Source organism: Crassostrea angulata, chromosome 6, assembly GCF_025612915.1.
Source record: "Crassostrea angulata isolate pt1a10 chromosome 6, ASM2561291v2, whole genome shotgun sequence".
Taxonomy (NCBI): Eukaryota; Metazoa; Mollusca; class Bivalvia; order Ostreida; family Ostreidae; genus Magallana; species Magallana angulata.
The window spans coordinates 39,356,436-39,373,987 of NC_069116.1; the positions used below are offsets into that span (position 1 = coordinate 39,356,436).

General features: G+C 30.9%; 1 pseudogene; it reads left to right on the forward strand.

Moving 5' to 3' along the window:
• Positions 1-2,755: 2,755 nt before the first annotated feature.
• Positions 2,756-17,552, forward strand: part of LOC128187490 (uncharacterized) — a 32,313-nt pseudogene continuing 17,516 nt past the window's right edge.

A 17,552-nucleotide genomic window follows, 5' to 3' on the forward strand; every position in this document is an offset into this window, starting at 1 on the left:
AAAATGCATACATTAAAATTACTGGATTTAGGCCTTTTGTGTTACATGTAACTACCGAGCCGTACAATTTTCTCTGGCAAAATGTTTAATAATTCATCCCTACACAAGTCTCTCAAATTCGATCTGAATGAATAATTGTGAAAAATAAGAATGGTTGTAGAAGGTTAGGATATCCTAACTTAAGATGTTCCTAAGTAACCGTCGAGCTACATCTTAAGACGTGTCCTAAGTTGATCTTAGGATGTTCCTAACTTTTTTCCTAAGTCATATCTTAGGAACACACTTAGGTCATATCTTAGGAAAGTTTCGTGAACATGCCTGCAGGGTTCAATCATTCCGATAGCGATTTAACTCGCACCTGTTTGAATAATGGAACATGGGATGGAAATTCTGTCACGTGTGAAGGTAATTTCTAAAATGACAGAAAACTGTGATTTGTATTAATCTTCTACTTATGCAAAACTGTTGTGTTTATATTTTACTTTAAGTAAGCTGAGACCAATATTCCTTAATCCATAAGATTTCAAATTTCATGTTAACGATAAAAGATATTAAATATTCTTATGTGATATATAAAGGGCTTAAGTAGGTTAAATAGCTTAGAAAGCTTAAATGTACCGTATTCATAGTAAATACAGCCGTTGAATACTTTCAACTTTCTTTATTGCGTAAGACATACATCTTATTGCATATGAATTTTTTTAAACAGAATATGTGCAGCACATTGCATGGATTAACTAACAAAATGGTAATAGCAATGAATATGTAGTACAGTAATAAAAGCATTGGAGAATGTACAATTCAACACATCGATTTAATTACAACAATTGTTTTAAAAATAGTATATCAGTCAACATGTAGTTTGAAGGGATGATGCAAGAATTTCACCGAGTTACAAAGTTCTCTAACATTGTTTACACATTATAGCTGTATAAATTTATACATTGATAGTTTTTTCCAATAGTATTTTTTATGTATTTGGTTCGTAATTGCTGGTATCGTGTACATATGAAGACAACGTGATATTCATCCTCAATTTCGGATCTACAAAATTCAAATATTCTGTTATTTCGCAAAATATTTCTTTGGTGTCCACTTTCCATAGATAAATTATGTGATGACATTCTGATTTTACTGAGTTTTTTTTTTGTAAATATAAGGAATGGGTTTCACCAAATAATATTGTAGTGAAAAATGGTCAATAATATTTCTGTATAACATATATCTAGATGAACTATTTATATCTGCAAAAAGATTTTGCACAAAAGTATCAATTATTCTTTGCTTAAAAAGGAAAACATTGCTTTTATAACCTATGTTGTGTTGATCAGCTCAGATGTAGCCTAAACCAATTTCAGACAATTTGTCTTTGATATTTGACACCCAGTTTGATACATTTTTCAATTTGTGTTCACACTCTTCTAACATTTTGTCATAGCATGGCCTCATGATGCAATTTTTAAGCGATGCGCAAGCGCTTATTAGGGTTTCTCAGATCTCATGATCATTCCATGATCTTTCAATCAACGACATCTATCGGTATTTTCAATTGTGGTTGCGTTTAATACTACAAACCTCCAAACATAGTAAGTATATTTGCTACAATCAGGTTTTTGTGAATTGAAGAGATTGGGTGCCGTTTGTAAGTTTGTAACATTTCTGAGGATCGGAGACCGTTATCAAAAGTATGGTGATGATATGAGTAAAGGAGATTATTTTAGATTATTTTTGGAACACTGTTAAAGGGGCAATTTTCACGAAAAATATACTGTCGGAAATTCAATTTTAGATCTTAATTAATGATATAAAATAACTTGAATGGATATTTTCTTTGGTATAATCATTTTTTGGATAAATGAAGAGGTGAAATAAGTAAAGCTGCTTTAAAAGAATTCACCGTAATTGCCTTTTTATTTGTTCACATAAAGTATGGGTAAGATTTGTGATATCCACAGTAAGGATTGATAGTGAACACCATTAATAAATAATTGTAAAGTCAAAACAAGACTTATAAAAAAAAATCGAATACCACTTCATCAAATATATATGTAACTAGGTAAAAAGCGGAAGGCAATTTCCAATCGATTTTTATTAGATATTGCCATTATAAGTGCTTCATAAAATTGCAGTGTTTCCTTTACTCTCTTAGTAGATGTTCAAAACTATATTAGTCCTGGAAAGACTGATGCACAAGAAACTCATATTAAGCCACTGGTTAAAAATAATAAAAAATGCCCAAAGACAGACTATCGGTTGTATCATTTTGGATGTTTGTCCATCACTGTAAGTACAATTTATCGCACCTTATTTGAAAGAAACATTTTTTTTTTATTTGAGTAGTGATTCAATAGGCTAAATGTATTTAGATATATATGTCCTAGTTAATATATACTAAGTGCATTCTAAAGTAGTATTGTAAAACAAATTGATATCTACAAGTTGTACAGAATCTGTAGTAAGTTTTTCATATGACTAAAATGAAAAAAAGTATTCTCAACAATAAATCCTTAAAGTTAGTTATGTATATGTTTAATCATACTTTTTAATATATGTACATGTAAATTTTGAATTTACAAAGTGAATATAAACACAAATTTTACAATATGTACGACAACTATTGTAAATAATGTATTTTAACGCACTCGGTAAATTTATAATACAGTTTTTCAATACCAAATGAATTAAGTTATGAATATATAATTCAAGATATTTATCAATGCATGCTTTCATTTTTTTCTCAGGGATTGCGAATGGAATGACAGCATATGAACCTTCATTCATAAGTGATTGGATAACAGCAAAGGCACAAGATAATAACAAGGTCGAATTTAACGTGCCCTTCACGGATATAGAGAACGCAACTGAGGCCCATTTACCGGTCAAGGTCATTGTGGAGGTCAAGGTTGAAGATGGCGACTATTACATATTCAACGCCTTTGGTTCGTCTCCTAGAGATGATGACGCAACTGAAGAATATGGAGGTGTTATTTATTTCTACAATGCAAGCGGTGTTTTGATTCTTTTACCAGAGAAGTATGAGAACGACCCCGACGATATCGATGATGACAAAGGATATGCGGTGTACCTTGGTAAGTCTGCATCTGATAAAACTGCCCAGTATGATTTAAAATACTAAGGCAGGACTCATTTACAAGAGTTTGGCGTAACTTCATAAACAATCTCTTTATTTATTAATAATTTGGACGCGTTAGATAACAAACCCGATACAATTTGTAATTTTAGTGATAGGTTGGCTTGGTATTGAGAAAAATTTAATTGATAGAACTTAATCAAAAAATAAACCAACGGTAATCTTTATAGAAGATATCAAGTTTTAAAAATGTAATCAAGCTTTTATTAAGTTACCGGTTTGTCAGTATTAAATTATAAATGAATCTGCTATATACAGTTCTAACTAGACGTGACAGTCAAATACTTTAAAATTCTTTGAATTTTGTATAGCAATAATGTTAATATTAATTGCCTTATATTCGAAATTCAAATAGAATATTGGATTGAAAATACGATAAAATATACGAAATGCCAAAATTAGTTATGACGTACGTGACAAAATAAAACAGAATTAAAGGATATAAGCCCCAAAAACCGTCCATTCTATGAGAGAAAGTATTGATCGAGGACCTGTTGACAGTGAAACAGGTATATTTTTTGATGTTGAACAATAAAACCAGTCTTGTATAGAACTTTCTGTTGTTCATGTAATGGACATTTTCAGGTATGTGCAAGGAGTTTATAAAGATATACTGTGAAAATTATATTTTCATTCTTCTAAGCAACACCATCCCATTCTCTTTTTGGGAGAGCATTTCTTATTTAATAATATTGAAGGGTATAAAAGAAGCACTGCATATGTTGACAGTGTTCTAAGTGATATTATGAATGTTGAGGGTGGGATGATGTGCCAAATGTTGGTCTCACTTACAAAATCATTTGATGAAATGATTGAGTCAATCAAAAAAATAATAATATTGATTGACTGGCTTAGATGCAGAAATTTGTCTAGGGGTGTGGAAAAGATTGACGGTCAAGAATTAGTTCTATAAATTTTTTTTAGAAAGAATGTAGTCCTGATGATCGAAAATTAAATTTTAGATATGTGAAGAATATGATTAAAAAAACTATGGAAAGTCTAAATCTACGTTCTGTTATTTAATATGATAAAGTGGATTAATTTTGATTCGTGATTCTGAAAAATGGAGTAAATATACATATTTAATACTGGATACTATTTGCTACATGTAGTTTCTAGTGTTTCCTCGCTGTATCATGCTACACTCAGGCGCCAAAAGTATGTCAATTTTTTTCTTTTCACTATATATTTCATTGAAAAACCAACTTTTATCAAAGACTTATTTAAAAATAACTCCGTGACCGATTTTAAAAAGACTTGGATTGATAAATTTAAAATTTCTCTGACATTTTTGGCATCATATTTAATTATTTTTCCCACCTTCAGTTCTTGTGATTTGATGTTTACAATCCAAAGTAAGATTTTTCGGCTCTAATATTGCAAAGGATATATAGTAGAACACTTAAAAAAATATCTTCGTGTTGTGCTTGAAATAAGAAATTTTGCATATGAGTTGTCAAAATACTATTTCATTGTATGTCAAAAAGTGCAAATTGAATCTACTTTAATCAATTAAAATTTCATCAAAATTTGATAAAAATTAACATCAAAAACCCTTTTAAACATAAGCCTTGTTTTCAATGAAATATATAGGGAAAAAAGAAAAGTTGACATACTTTTGGCACGTTAGAGTAGTACTTGACCCATTCTTCAGGTGTAAAACATAAAATCAGTTTTTTTATTTGAAAAAAGCCGTCCATTAAGTTAATAACAATTTTACCTGTCACTGTCCATAATTTGTAAGAATGAACAGTTTTCTATCCATTATTTTTAAAAATTGACAACTACAGGTGACTTCTTGGAATGTTTTTAAATTATTAAGAAATATTTTATCTTGTATAAAAGCCAAAAAAGAACAATCGATTTGTTATAGGTAAAGATACCTGGTATCAGCCGTTATCTCTTGATGGAGACACCATTCAGACCAAGTATTCCGAGGTTTCTGTTCGAGTCAAGATGTGGCGTCAAAATGACATGCCTCCGAGTAATGACACCGATTTTAAGTACATTCTCAGGTCGAAGAACAACACATCGAGTAAGTACCTTCTTTAAGCATCAGAGTTTTTGTGACACATATTGCTAACATTCATCTTAGGCACCCGTCGTCGTTCTGCGTTCTACGTTCGTAGTTAGCCGTCTTTTGAAATCTTCGTTTCTCCATGTAAACACTTCCATTATCTTGACCAAACTTTGTATATATCACATGTCAGAGAATAGGTACCAACATTGTTAACCCCAAAATCAGCATCGCTAGCATTATCAAGTGGCTCGTTACCTTTCTGATGAAACCATGAACATTTTTCATTGAGAGAAAATTTTATGCTAGTTACACCACACAATATATCTTCCTAATTCCATCACTCTTTATTGATGAACAATGAACACTAAATAGATTTTTTTTATTTCTTTCACCGGTATTAATTAAATAAAGATGAATTCTTCAAGCTTTTTCCTTTGTTATATTAACCTAGAATTAACTAGCTCCGGTACACCTCTCAGATGATTTTTTGAGTCTTTTTTGTGTACTTTTGTAAAGCCAAATTACAAAATATCCCTTTTGAATTTATTTGTGTAATAATGCATATTACTGTATATTTCAAACATGCATTAAATGATGCAGCTATTTATAACTGCATTCTTTTTTCGAAGACTGCCTCAAAGACGTTATTATAGCTGATACGTAACTGTTCTTTTCATTTAACGAGGGTGTATATTCAACAATTTACCCATTTTTACCCTTAAAAATATAGATTTTATCTAGAAAAGAAACTTTTCATATATTTTAGCTTTGAAATTTACAATTTTCTTATATTTTCATTTACACCTTTTTTTTCTTTAATTGGATTGATATAGTATGAAAATGATCACGAACATAGGAAATCTAACGTTTTTGGGTAATAATATCACAGCGTCTATTAAAGAATAGTTAAAGTGAGAGTTATTTTATTATTTATTTTCTTCAGCATTATAATGGCTCATTTCTACTAAGTAATAGTTTATCAAATTACTAGAACATTACTTGATTATAATAGATACACTAGACTTTGACCCGTGTGTGCACGGGTTGACATTGCATATTTCGCTCCGAAACGATTTTGGTGAAAATCAATGAAGCTGCATTTAAAATAACAGTTAAGTTATTCATGACAAACCATTTTTAGGCTGTTAATATCTTTCATCTAAAAATTTAATTCATTCAACACTATTCACCAACTTTTTTTTTGTCGCTCCGAATTTACACATCATGTTGACATTCAAAACTCTCAGTATTTTTCATATTAAATTCAATGAGTTATAGTTATCTCCCATATTTCCTTTAATGAACAGAATATATGACAAATTTTTAATGAAACTTACATATATTTGAGTTTATCCATGCAAATGTGATATTGTGTAAACATAAACTAAATAGCCTCCCGAAATAAATTTTCGTTGATTATTAATTAGCAAAACTTGATCGAGAAAAAATAAAAACAAATTGGTAATCTTCAAGTACCAATACTGTTTAAAATATATAAAACAAGGACAGTACTCTTCCGATTTCTTGGTATTAAAGCCCAAAAATTCGAGTCTATTATTTTAATATAGTGGTGTAGATGTACCATATTGCTTAAGAAATGTAGCTCATATGTAACTATTAATGTAACTCATAATGTAACTTATGTAACTCAGCTTCGTGAAATATATGCAATAATTGGATAAAAAACATTATTTTAAAGAGTTTTATTCAGTAAATTTTAACAAAAGTCCCATGCGGATTCAAATTCGTGATTTGCGGGTCACAAGCCCGATACTTTAATCACTGATCCACGGTGAAATTAAAACCAAACGATTAAATTAAACCAATAAACAAAACAATAAAATCACCATCTTGTGACGTAATGTCTTGAAAAGTATAAGCCTAAAAGTTTATTTATTCCTTGAAACCGTCTTAAAAAGTAATGCTTTACAGCAAATAACTTGACAACGTACTTTGAAATTCCAATTGGAATGACGTCATATCCAGACATGGTTGTTGTGCAAGCAAAACCTACAGAAACTTTTGCAGAATTTCCTGGACTAATCTCAGAAGGCAATGGTAAAATAATGCAATGGCATGCACTTTTTAAATAATGAAAATTTAAACTCTAGATTTCATTACAATTTAACTTTTGGCATTATACGAATCTTGAAGCTGTTTCGTTTAGGAATACCTGGATGTTTTACCTGTGGGACAGAAGCAGGAGGTTTGACGTTTGCCTATAACGCATCACACGTCCGAGTATGGGTGAAAAAAGATCGTAAGATTTACTTCTTTTTCATTTATCTCTTTTGTGACCATGATTTAACTAGTTCCTCAAAGTAAGATTTACTTTTTGTTTTCGATGTTGATATTGGCTACATTTTTATGACAGTATTGAATACTAAAGGGACCTCTGAATAGCAGTAAAATTTAAAAAGTTGATAATTTTCCCATTCATTTTCAAGTCAAACACATGCTAGAAATCCATACCTTTAACTAATATAGAAATTCGGGCTTGAAAGCAGAACTTCTCCCAAAGATTTGGAGGACCCTTAAAATTTATGATTTTGGTTTTTAAAAAAAAAAAAATATACCTTGTATTAATTTTATTACATTCAGATATTAGCACATATTTTGACATTGCATACTGATTTTTTAATAGACCCAATAACTAGTGCCGCAGATGGATGGGGGGATAGACATTATGAAAACAACACACGTTTAGTTTCATACGAAGTCAATATCAGAGTGCTAGCATGGAACTTTGATAGCGACTCAAACAAATGCCGATGGACCTGGAACTCAACTATTTTTGCTAACCAGCAATCCACTGAGGCTCCAAGGATGATATTTCCTAGTCCAATTAAAGAAGATATGAATTCTGTCCTCGTTCTTGTCTCAGTGAGTATGCTTTTGATACAAAAAAGTTGCCATACTTATAATACGTTCATTTTGGCATAACATTTTTCTTGAGTATAAATGTAATTCTCCGTGACAATCGAGTATGATAGTAAAAAGATGTAATCTAAACAAAATTTAATACAAGCTGAAAACCTATCATATCACCAGCAGATGAAACGTCTTGAAAATCAAATATCTATTTGTAACAAACGTTAAAAACACATATGGACAGTGTTTGCAGTAGAACGGTGGAGGAGAGAGCAAAAGATTAAACTTCTATATTAATTTGAATTACACGGAATCGTCATTAACTAAAAACAGGCAATGAATTGTCCAACAAATCAAAAACAATTTCATATTTCCCAGATAAGTCCCAGGGGTGGTGCCAATGGCGGTTTTCTGTTTTACGGAGGTGGCTCGGTGGTCACTTCCGGTGATTATAACCCGGACATACAAAGCAGATATAGTGGACTGATATTTGGGTACAATCAGTATGGAGTCTTTGTCTGGAGAGTCAAACCAACAACTAGGTCGTTTTCCTTTGATATTGATTTTCCTTGGGGGGGGGCGGCGAGGAACAACAGTATACGAATGACGTGGAGATAAATATTCACGTGTTTGGGTTGATGTCTAGAGGTTGGTAGTTTTATTCATTTTTACAACATTTCCATTGAACCAATGATACAATGTTCAAAGTGTTAATGTACTAGCGCCTATTACGCGGTCTCTTAAAACTTATATGCTTTGATTATTCATGGATGTAAAACAACAGGAAACTGCGATCGTAAAACAGACATCGTGGATTTGGAAGTAAAATATATATGAATCGCTGACTACAAAAATAAAGCCCTGGGCCTAATTTTTGAGTGTCAGGTTTCAGACGTCATTTTATGAGTAGTAAGTAGGCAAGTAGCATCGTTTTTAAAAGTGGGGTAGGGGGCGCAAAGTCATCCATAAAATCTTAAAAAGCAAAAAATGATTAATAATAATAATAATAATAATAATAATAATGTTAATAAATAAAAATATAATTTTTTTTTTAAATTTCCATAATAATCAAAATTCTAATCCGTAGAAGAGGGGGGATAGCGTAGTGTAACTTCATTCCGCTGTTAATTTTCTCGTTTAAATATTTAACATACTCCTAAAAGTATGTAGGGGAGGCTACTGAATGATAAAATAAAATCATTTTTATATGTTTGCTGTGAAAAAGGTAAGGGGATCACCCCCCCCCCCTTCCCGAATGCTACGTATCTGGAAAATTATATTCCCTAGTAAACTGCAGTATTTTAAATCTAAAGAAAAAAACATAATTCATAAATTTTGGGTTTGTATACAATATAGAACTGAATAAGACAAAACTGCAAAATGCATCGATGCAGAAGTTTTCCTTAGTCTTTCTTTTCGATGAACTTGACAAAATGAAAATCAGTTTGTCTAAACAAAGAGCTCATTTCCCCAAACTACCTGTAATATCTGATATAGGTAATTCGTCGAACAATTGAAATTATGTTCAAGCAAAAAACTATTTTCACAAAACTATAATAACCTGTTTTCGGGAATAATTATCAATTCATTTTTAACCTACCCAACCCTTTGTGCAGATGTGGACAATATATTTTTACTAGAAAAGAGAAAATTGAAACTCGTTTTGAAATTAAATCATAGATTTCCACATTAAACGTTATTGGTTGTTTTGTGAATTTCTTGAGTGTGATCTAAATAATCAAAACCATGACTTTGTCAAATATCGCAATCCAAACATTTCTCTTTGAAATCGAAAATATAAATGACTCGTATGTCTAGTTAATTCCTTCGATTCCACGCCTCGATTAGGCTTGAATTAGGCTGAAAATTATTTTAATTCATAAATCATCGTTTTGAATCACCAAATAGATTGTTTGAGAGCAACTTATTTATCATCAATAGATATTTCAGACTTTTGGCGGCATAGTTTTGAAATTTAGACTGGTTATTTATTTACAAACCAAATAAGAGGGCGTTTTCATATCATTTCGGCAAAGTAAGGAGTATTTTTGCCATCGTGTACACATGTGGATCAAGGATGTAATTTAAAATTTATCTTGAATTGGCTTGTTTATGCTAGAAACTAACTAAAATGGTTGTCTAAAGAAACAAAAGCAAAAGACAAAAGGTTGGATATGTCGATTTGTGTGCATTGTGAGACAAAGGGATAAATATATTGTTCATGGTTTAACTTTTTTCTTAACAAATGGTTGTAGAATGCACACAATGACCTCCCTCTAAACATTTAAGAGTTTTAAACATTAATTTAAATCGGCAGTTTCGCAGTTTTATGTGAGTAACAAAAGACATTTTTCTGTACCTTGTAAAATTTTAAAAGGAGATCATTGGTGTCCACTCTTAAACTTTTTTTTTTGAGAAAAAGGTTTAATCATGCACAATTAAGTTTTACCTTTATTTATTGCGTTTGTATCTTTGACCACAGCTTTAATAAGTTTTTAGCAAAAACAAGACAGTTGAAAAAATGATACATTTTTTAATCCATTTATGTTAAAAATAGCCAAAACTTCCCCTTAGGACAGCGAAGTACATTGAAGCGTTTAATAGGGGTTAACTCCAGAAAAGTATCTACGTAATGTTTTGACTAACCTTTGTCCAATCAGATCGTAGCTTGGCGGAGTTAAGACATTGCCGCTCGTGACTTGAATGTGAGAGAGAGAGAGAGAGAGAGAGAGAGAGAGAGAGAGTGGATTGAGTAAATTATAAGTGTTGCCGATGAAGAAATCGCCATTAGTTATAAACTGGCAAACAGATTAATTAAGGTCTATATTATAAAAATTACATGTATATCCTATATATTTGTATAACTTTAAAGCGTTTTAAAGAACGATTGTAAAAATTCTTTGGCCGTCGACAACAGTGTCTTCATACATATACATGTAAAAGAATGACGTAACTAACCAACTTAATTTCCTGGCATGGAGTTCAAGAATACGCATTAAATATTTTGAAATGCGAACGAATGATCCTATATGAATTTAGATGTAGTGAAAAGGAAAGGAAACGCAGGCGGATGCTAAGTGAAAAAAAACAATGGCGGACAAATTAATTCGTCCTTAGGTGAGAATGTTTCACACTCAGTAACCATGAAGAAAGTTTTTATATAAAGTAAATTTACCACCTATATTTAATTCCGGAAGATTCGGCATACTTTGATTAGAATACTAACGGTAACACTTGTAATGAAAGCAGTTTCTTAAATATTCGTACATTTTTCAATGTTTTACATTACATCATCCCTTATCTATACATAGACATCGTTGTTCCCCGGTTAAAGAATTTCAAAACACTTCAAAGTTACATGAATTTATAAGATATACTAGATCTTGATTTGTCACTTTATAACCATTGTTTATAGATAGTTCGCTCATCTGCGTTATCTATAATTGATTTTATTAACTCTCTCTCTCTCTCTCTCTCTCTCTCTCTCTCTCAGTCAGTCGCGAGGGCAATGTCTTAACTCCGCCCAGCTACGATCTGATTGGACAAAGGTCAGTCAAAACATTAAGTAGAAATTTTTTTGGAGTTAACCCATATTAAACGCTTTAATGTACTTCGCCGTACACTATTTTCAGCCTGTACAAACTGTATGATAGAACCATATTAACAAGAGCATAAAGACCTTGGACTTTCTGTAGGTCGTAACTATCTTTCTTGCATCAAAACAAATTGAAAATGACGCTGGTTTGAAGCTGGAGTAAAATAAAGACAGATTGCGAAGTCTAAGCTTAAAAACAAGACAAATCTTGTTGATTTCAAAATGGCAAGTCTAAGTGACAAACAATGAAATAGAAAGGCCTACGTCATAAAAAAGGCTGCGACGCAGTAATTTCTCTTCTAACGCTGCTACGCCGGAATAGAAAAAAAGCAGCAACATTTAGGTTTTACAGTGTAACTTAAACACACCAAGATTAAGTTATTTTTCATTTGAGTAAAGTAAAAGTAGTGTAATGTACATATTGTACATCTATAACTTTAGTTTTACATATTATTTTATTGTAAGTATTATATTTCATTTTGCCAATTAGGCTTATTTGCCTTATTAATCAAATTATTTTCTGTCTTCAACTTTCAGAAATCCTGTGCCCAGACGTAACCATTCCGCCAAATAGCGAAATGGTTATAAGCAGTTACTCGGTAAATGGCACTCTTACATACACCTGTAAAGCTGGTTTCGAACATACGTTTGGAAATCTTAGTCGGAAGTGTTTGTTAAATGGTAGTTGGAGCGGGGATTCTCCCATTTGTTCACGTAAGTTCTTTGTCATTAATCACGGAATGTAGAATCGATTGTATGTCATATTCAATTACATTCACTTGCATAAGAGTAAATCAGGATGAGATATGCTGAGTTCTGAGAGAAAATTTCAGTGTCACACTCTGTGTTAAATTTTAGAGATTATTTCTGATTAAATAAGGTTTTCTCTGCAAGCTAGCTGCAGCACATTTGCCTGTTTGTCCGAATTTTCCTGTTCAAGGTGGTATGGGACCCATCTTTATTGTGAATTACTTTCTATTAAAACAAAAGCAAGTATAATTTTACATAATTGTTTACGTTTCAAATTGTTGCAGCATGGCGCAATCGGTTTGAGTGTTAGCTACGATTCTTTAAGTCATACGTTCGAATCCCACTGGGCTTTTTATAATTTTCTGAATATATATTATTGACAAATCTCGTATAATGTCGGGAAATTTGACAACTCTAAAACGGTCAAAGTATTTATATCCACGTCAATATGGACAGGTGTCCAATACCACCTTGAACAAGAAAATTCGGACAAACAGGCAAATGTGCTGCATTTCAATATTACAAATATTACATATCATTAAACTAATCTACCACTATTATATTCCCAAGACCTTTCACATTATTGATATTGTATAGAAATTCATCCTATATGTATTTTTCTAGAAAATGACGATCGGTCTCTGAATATAGGTTAGGCTTTAAGTGAACCTGATCCGTTTAGAGCCACACCGACAGAAGTATCAAATGTATTTTTTCAAAAAACATCTGTTGATTTTATATAAGCTGGTATCAAACTACTGATAACTTAATTAACATTTTAAAGCAAACTGTACTACAGAGGATTATTGGAAGATTTTAATGTAATTTTCCATTTTTATCATAAAGTTTGTCGTTTGATACATGTGTAGTTTATGAATACAAGTGTATGTGGCCAATTTTCAATTCATGTCTATCTTTTAAAAATGTATTTACAGGAGATTTGATTAATCCAATATGTTGGCAAAATAATTATATTCATGATATGAAACAAGTAAAATTAACAGAATAAGAATATTCAAAATATGACAAGTAAAATCTAATGATAATAATGTCCATGTATTTTCGAGATGCAGATAATGCACACCGTATGTTCTTTTTTCTGTAACCATTCATATTTGACGTCTGGCTTTTCTCATTTAATCTCATTACTAGTAAATAAAGAAAATTCTGACCCTAAACTTTTCTAAAAAACAATTATTGAAAACATATTCTATCAATAACAGCATCTTATTAAAGCGGCAATCTTTGTTTATTGAACTAGTGCTTCTCCTTCGTTTAAGGAGTGAATTCAATATTTATTTGTTTTATACGATATAAAATGGTTTCGGACAGATTACGCTTTATAAACTGCGAAGCAGTTTATAAAAAACCGTTAACCGTTTCAAACCGTTTTATATCGTATAAAACTAATAAATATTGAATACATTGCTTATAAAAATTTTTATTCTTCATTGTAGATAAAAACGGCCATTTGAGCTTTAAAAAATGTAAAATTGTACAAAATTTAACCGTAACGTCAGGCGTATTGATACGTTTTTGACGTTAATCTTACTATGAAAGTAATTTTTTAGCCAATCAGAGAGCATGTTACAACCAGAATTAAATTATACACAGATAAATCACGAGATTTTTTAATAAAGGATGAGTGAAAAAAAAATCGGTGTATCAAGCCAAGTGCACACAAGTTTATGTTTGGTACAAACAACATGTGTTACAGTTTTTCTACACTGATGAACTTTTCAATTTCGACGCCGAATTTATTAGATACAATTCAATCATCCAGTATCAGCACGTTTTCTTACTTCTGCAAACTCCAGTTAGACCCCAGGAGAGGTACAAATTTTAAAATCGAAATTAAAACCGAATTTCCCTGCAAAGGAGATACGGAGTTTTCTATCAGAAGCACATTTAGTCAAACTTATAAAAAACATTTCTTCATCCTGTTTGCGGTTGCTTCATACAATAAATGGCAATGTTGAAAACTCTTTCTACATGTTTCAAACACATTGGGTTTATTTGACTTGAACATTACAAATAAACTGAACAATTGATTAATGAAAAAAATGTGCTTTATATGTGGATGAACGTTTCCTTTATTTCATTTTGGGAAGGGGGTGGGTTAAAATATTTATTTTCAGAACGTTAAGGGAGAAGCTAACAGGAACTAAACTACTTAGTTATTGATTACTGAATATTCCATGAAATATCATTCAAGTTCATGTTTTGACCAAATTTATCTTAAATTTGTATACTTGCAGAAATTTTATGTCCAGCATTTCAGAATTTTGAAAATGGCGTCGCAACACATGCCCCTCTGCCAATTGCAGGAGCGTCTGGTGTTCCTGTACATAGTATTGTTTATTTTACATGCATTGGGGGATTTCGTTTATCTTCGCACGTGATTCTTACGTGTCTATACAACGGAAGTTGGTCTGAATCTCCCCCTGTCTGTTTAGGTGCGCATTGAACGAAGTGTTATATACTTTTTACCCTTTTTTTAATAGTACTTTTTCTCATAGCAGATGAAATAGTTCACGTAACAAAAAAATGAAAGTGTGCATTTATAATATCATTAATCCAATAAATAAATCATTAATTTTAGACTTTGAAATCACATTAATTGAGCATTCGATATTGTTGATTTGAAAAATCTGATATATACTTATATATACATGTACAACTATATATACATGACTTTATGTTCTCCATTTTTTTGTTGTTGCTCTTTTTATTTAAAACGCAAATCGTTTCTTTAGAATTTTAAAACAATATATTTTTAGAAACATCAGAAATGCTTTTCAAATTATCAGAGCAATAAAAATCAATGTCTTCTAACCAGAAATCTTTTGTCCAAATGAGACCGGTCCTGTAAATGGAAGAATTGAAGAAATGAACAACAGTGTGAATGGAAGCTTACTCTACAGTTGTGATGATGGCTTCGAAGCTACATCTGGAAACCTGAGTCGTGAATGTACGCTGAATGGTACCTGGAGTGGAGAACCGCCAGTTTGTGCCGGTATTTGTTAACAGTAAATCAACTTTTATTCGTGTGCGAAGTTTGTAAGGTTCGTGATCTTTTTTCCGTTGTTAAAGTAGATCCAGTGTTCTGTGACGTCACACTTTTTTGTAAAACTTTGAATTCTTTAAAAATTGTGCAAGATAGTTTTATTTATTTTATGTGAATATAATCACATGGATGTAATTAGAGTTATTGGTAGGTTCAAGATAATTTCGCACTTAATTTTATACTAAATTTCCAAATTTTTATATATTTTATCTATGCAATGGGGAAATAACTCTTTTTCTGACTTTTCTTTCAGTTGTATGTCTAAATCCTATAGTTTTTCTTATTCCGACGATTAATTTTAAAATATTTGTGTAATTTTAGTTTTCTGATAAAGTTGACATTAAAATTAAACAAGAAAAACAAATTTCTGCCTACAAGATTTTACTTTTAACAGAAAAAAATACAATTTTCTAATGCTAAAATATGCTTTAGTTTATGTTTATCTGGCATCTCAAAAAGTGTGATGACATGTATATTTTTTCTAACAATTGATGACATTTAAGTCTATTAAGTCGAAATCAGTTCGGTTTTTCAACTTTCCTCAGAGAATTTTACGAGTATGGAGCTACCTTAATATACCCCACATAGTTACAATATATAATAGCATATAATATTAATATCATGGATAACGCGAAAACTGGCGCAAAAAAGTTTGTTTACAGTTTTGTTACCCGTCATTTCATACTGACAAATATGATATGTAGTCATTTAAATTGCTTGATTTCGTTTTAAGAATTCATCAAAATTTGATTATTGCAAATTGTCATTTATTAGTAAGAAAAACGTTTTAATCGCAATTCTTTGGAATGTGGGTTAGCTTTATGGTTTTATACAATGATATTTTGTTGAAAAGCAAAAGAATGATTGATCTATATGCAATGTGATTTAAATAATGTACCAACTGACCGTGGATATAAGAATTGAATTCTATCATCAATATTTAAAACAATGTTTGCTAGAACTTGTAAATAGACAAAATGATCCGTAGACCAGATATAGTCAAATTGTTTTGCGTCTTGCATATTTGAAATCAAATGCATGGCAAATGGCTAACAAAAGAATGATTGATATAAAATTACAATGTAATAAATGTCAAAATCATATCATATCCTATCGGTATATAGTCCAGATAAAAATTGTTCTCTGTGTTGTATAATTTATATAAATTGCTTAGCGTTGAATGACTTACCAAAGAGTGATAGATACTTATGTATGATGGAATGTTTTGGGTAAATGCTTAATACAGGTACACTCGAATAACTTAAGAAAGATCAAACCGACTTGAAAACATAATTTGTGAATTGTGTTTTTCTTAATAACATCCCCATTATGACCTGTATGTTACATATATCAAACTGCGATATCCGTTTATGAACTCGATGTGGCGCCAAATATTAAAATGCTAGCGGATAATTGTTTTTAAAGCCATGAAAATAGTAAAGAACAATTGCTAAAACTGAAAAGAGTGAATGAGGGTACATAGAAAATTACGTCATTAACTAATGAAAACAATTTGATCGGCCAATATTTTTCAGGCGAGCTAATATTCAATTATTGACTATTCGTCTATATAGAGTTATAAAGTGAGAATATACTCCTGAATATAACAATATTATACATATTCATTAAAGAATTATGCTCATTATACATTATGACATTATATATTACATTATTGGCTAAATGATTTTGAAAAATAGACAAAACAATACTGGTGCTGGGAACAGATACTAAGTATTATTTTGCTATCCAAATGCTTCGCGAAAAATCGTTACATGTTTGTTTGAGTTATATTTATATATAAATATATATATATATATATATATATATATATATATATATATATATATATATATATATATATATATATATATATATACAGCATATATTGGAGGATTAGCGATGTTTAGTACATTGACCGTAACTTACGTTCGCCATTAACAGAGCAGATTATATTGCAATGTACTTTGTAAATTATATAGTAGTATGTCATTTCTGAATAAGCCATGAGAATTCCAAGCAATTTCTTTACAATATGGTTAAGATTTATGGTTGATCAATAGGTATTTTGTTTAAAAGAAAAAGAAATAGTGATCTTTAT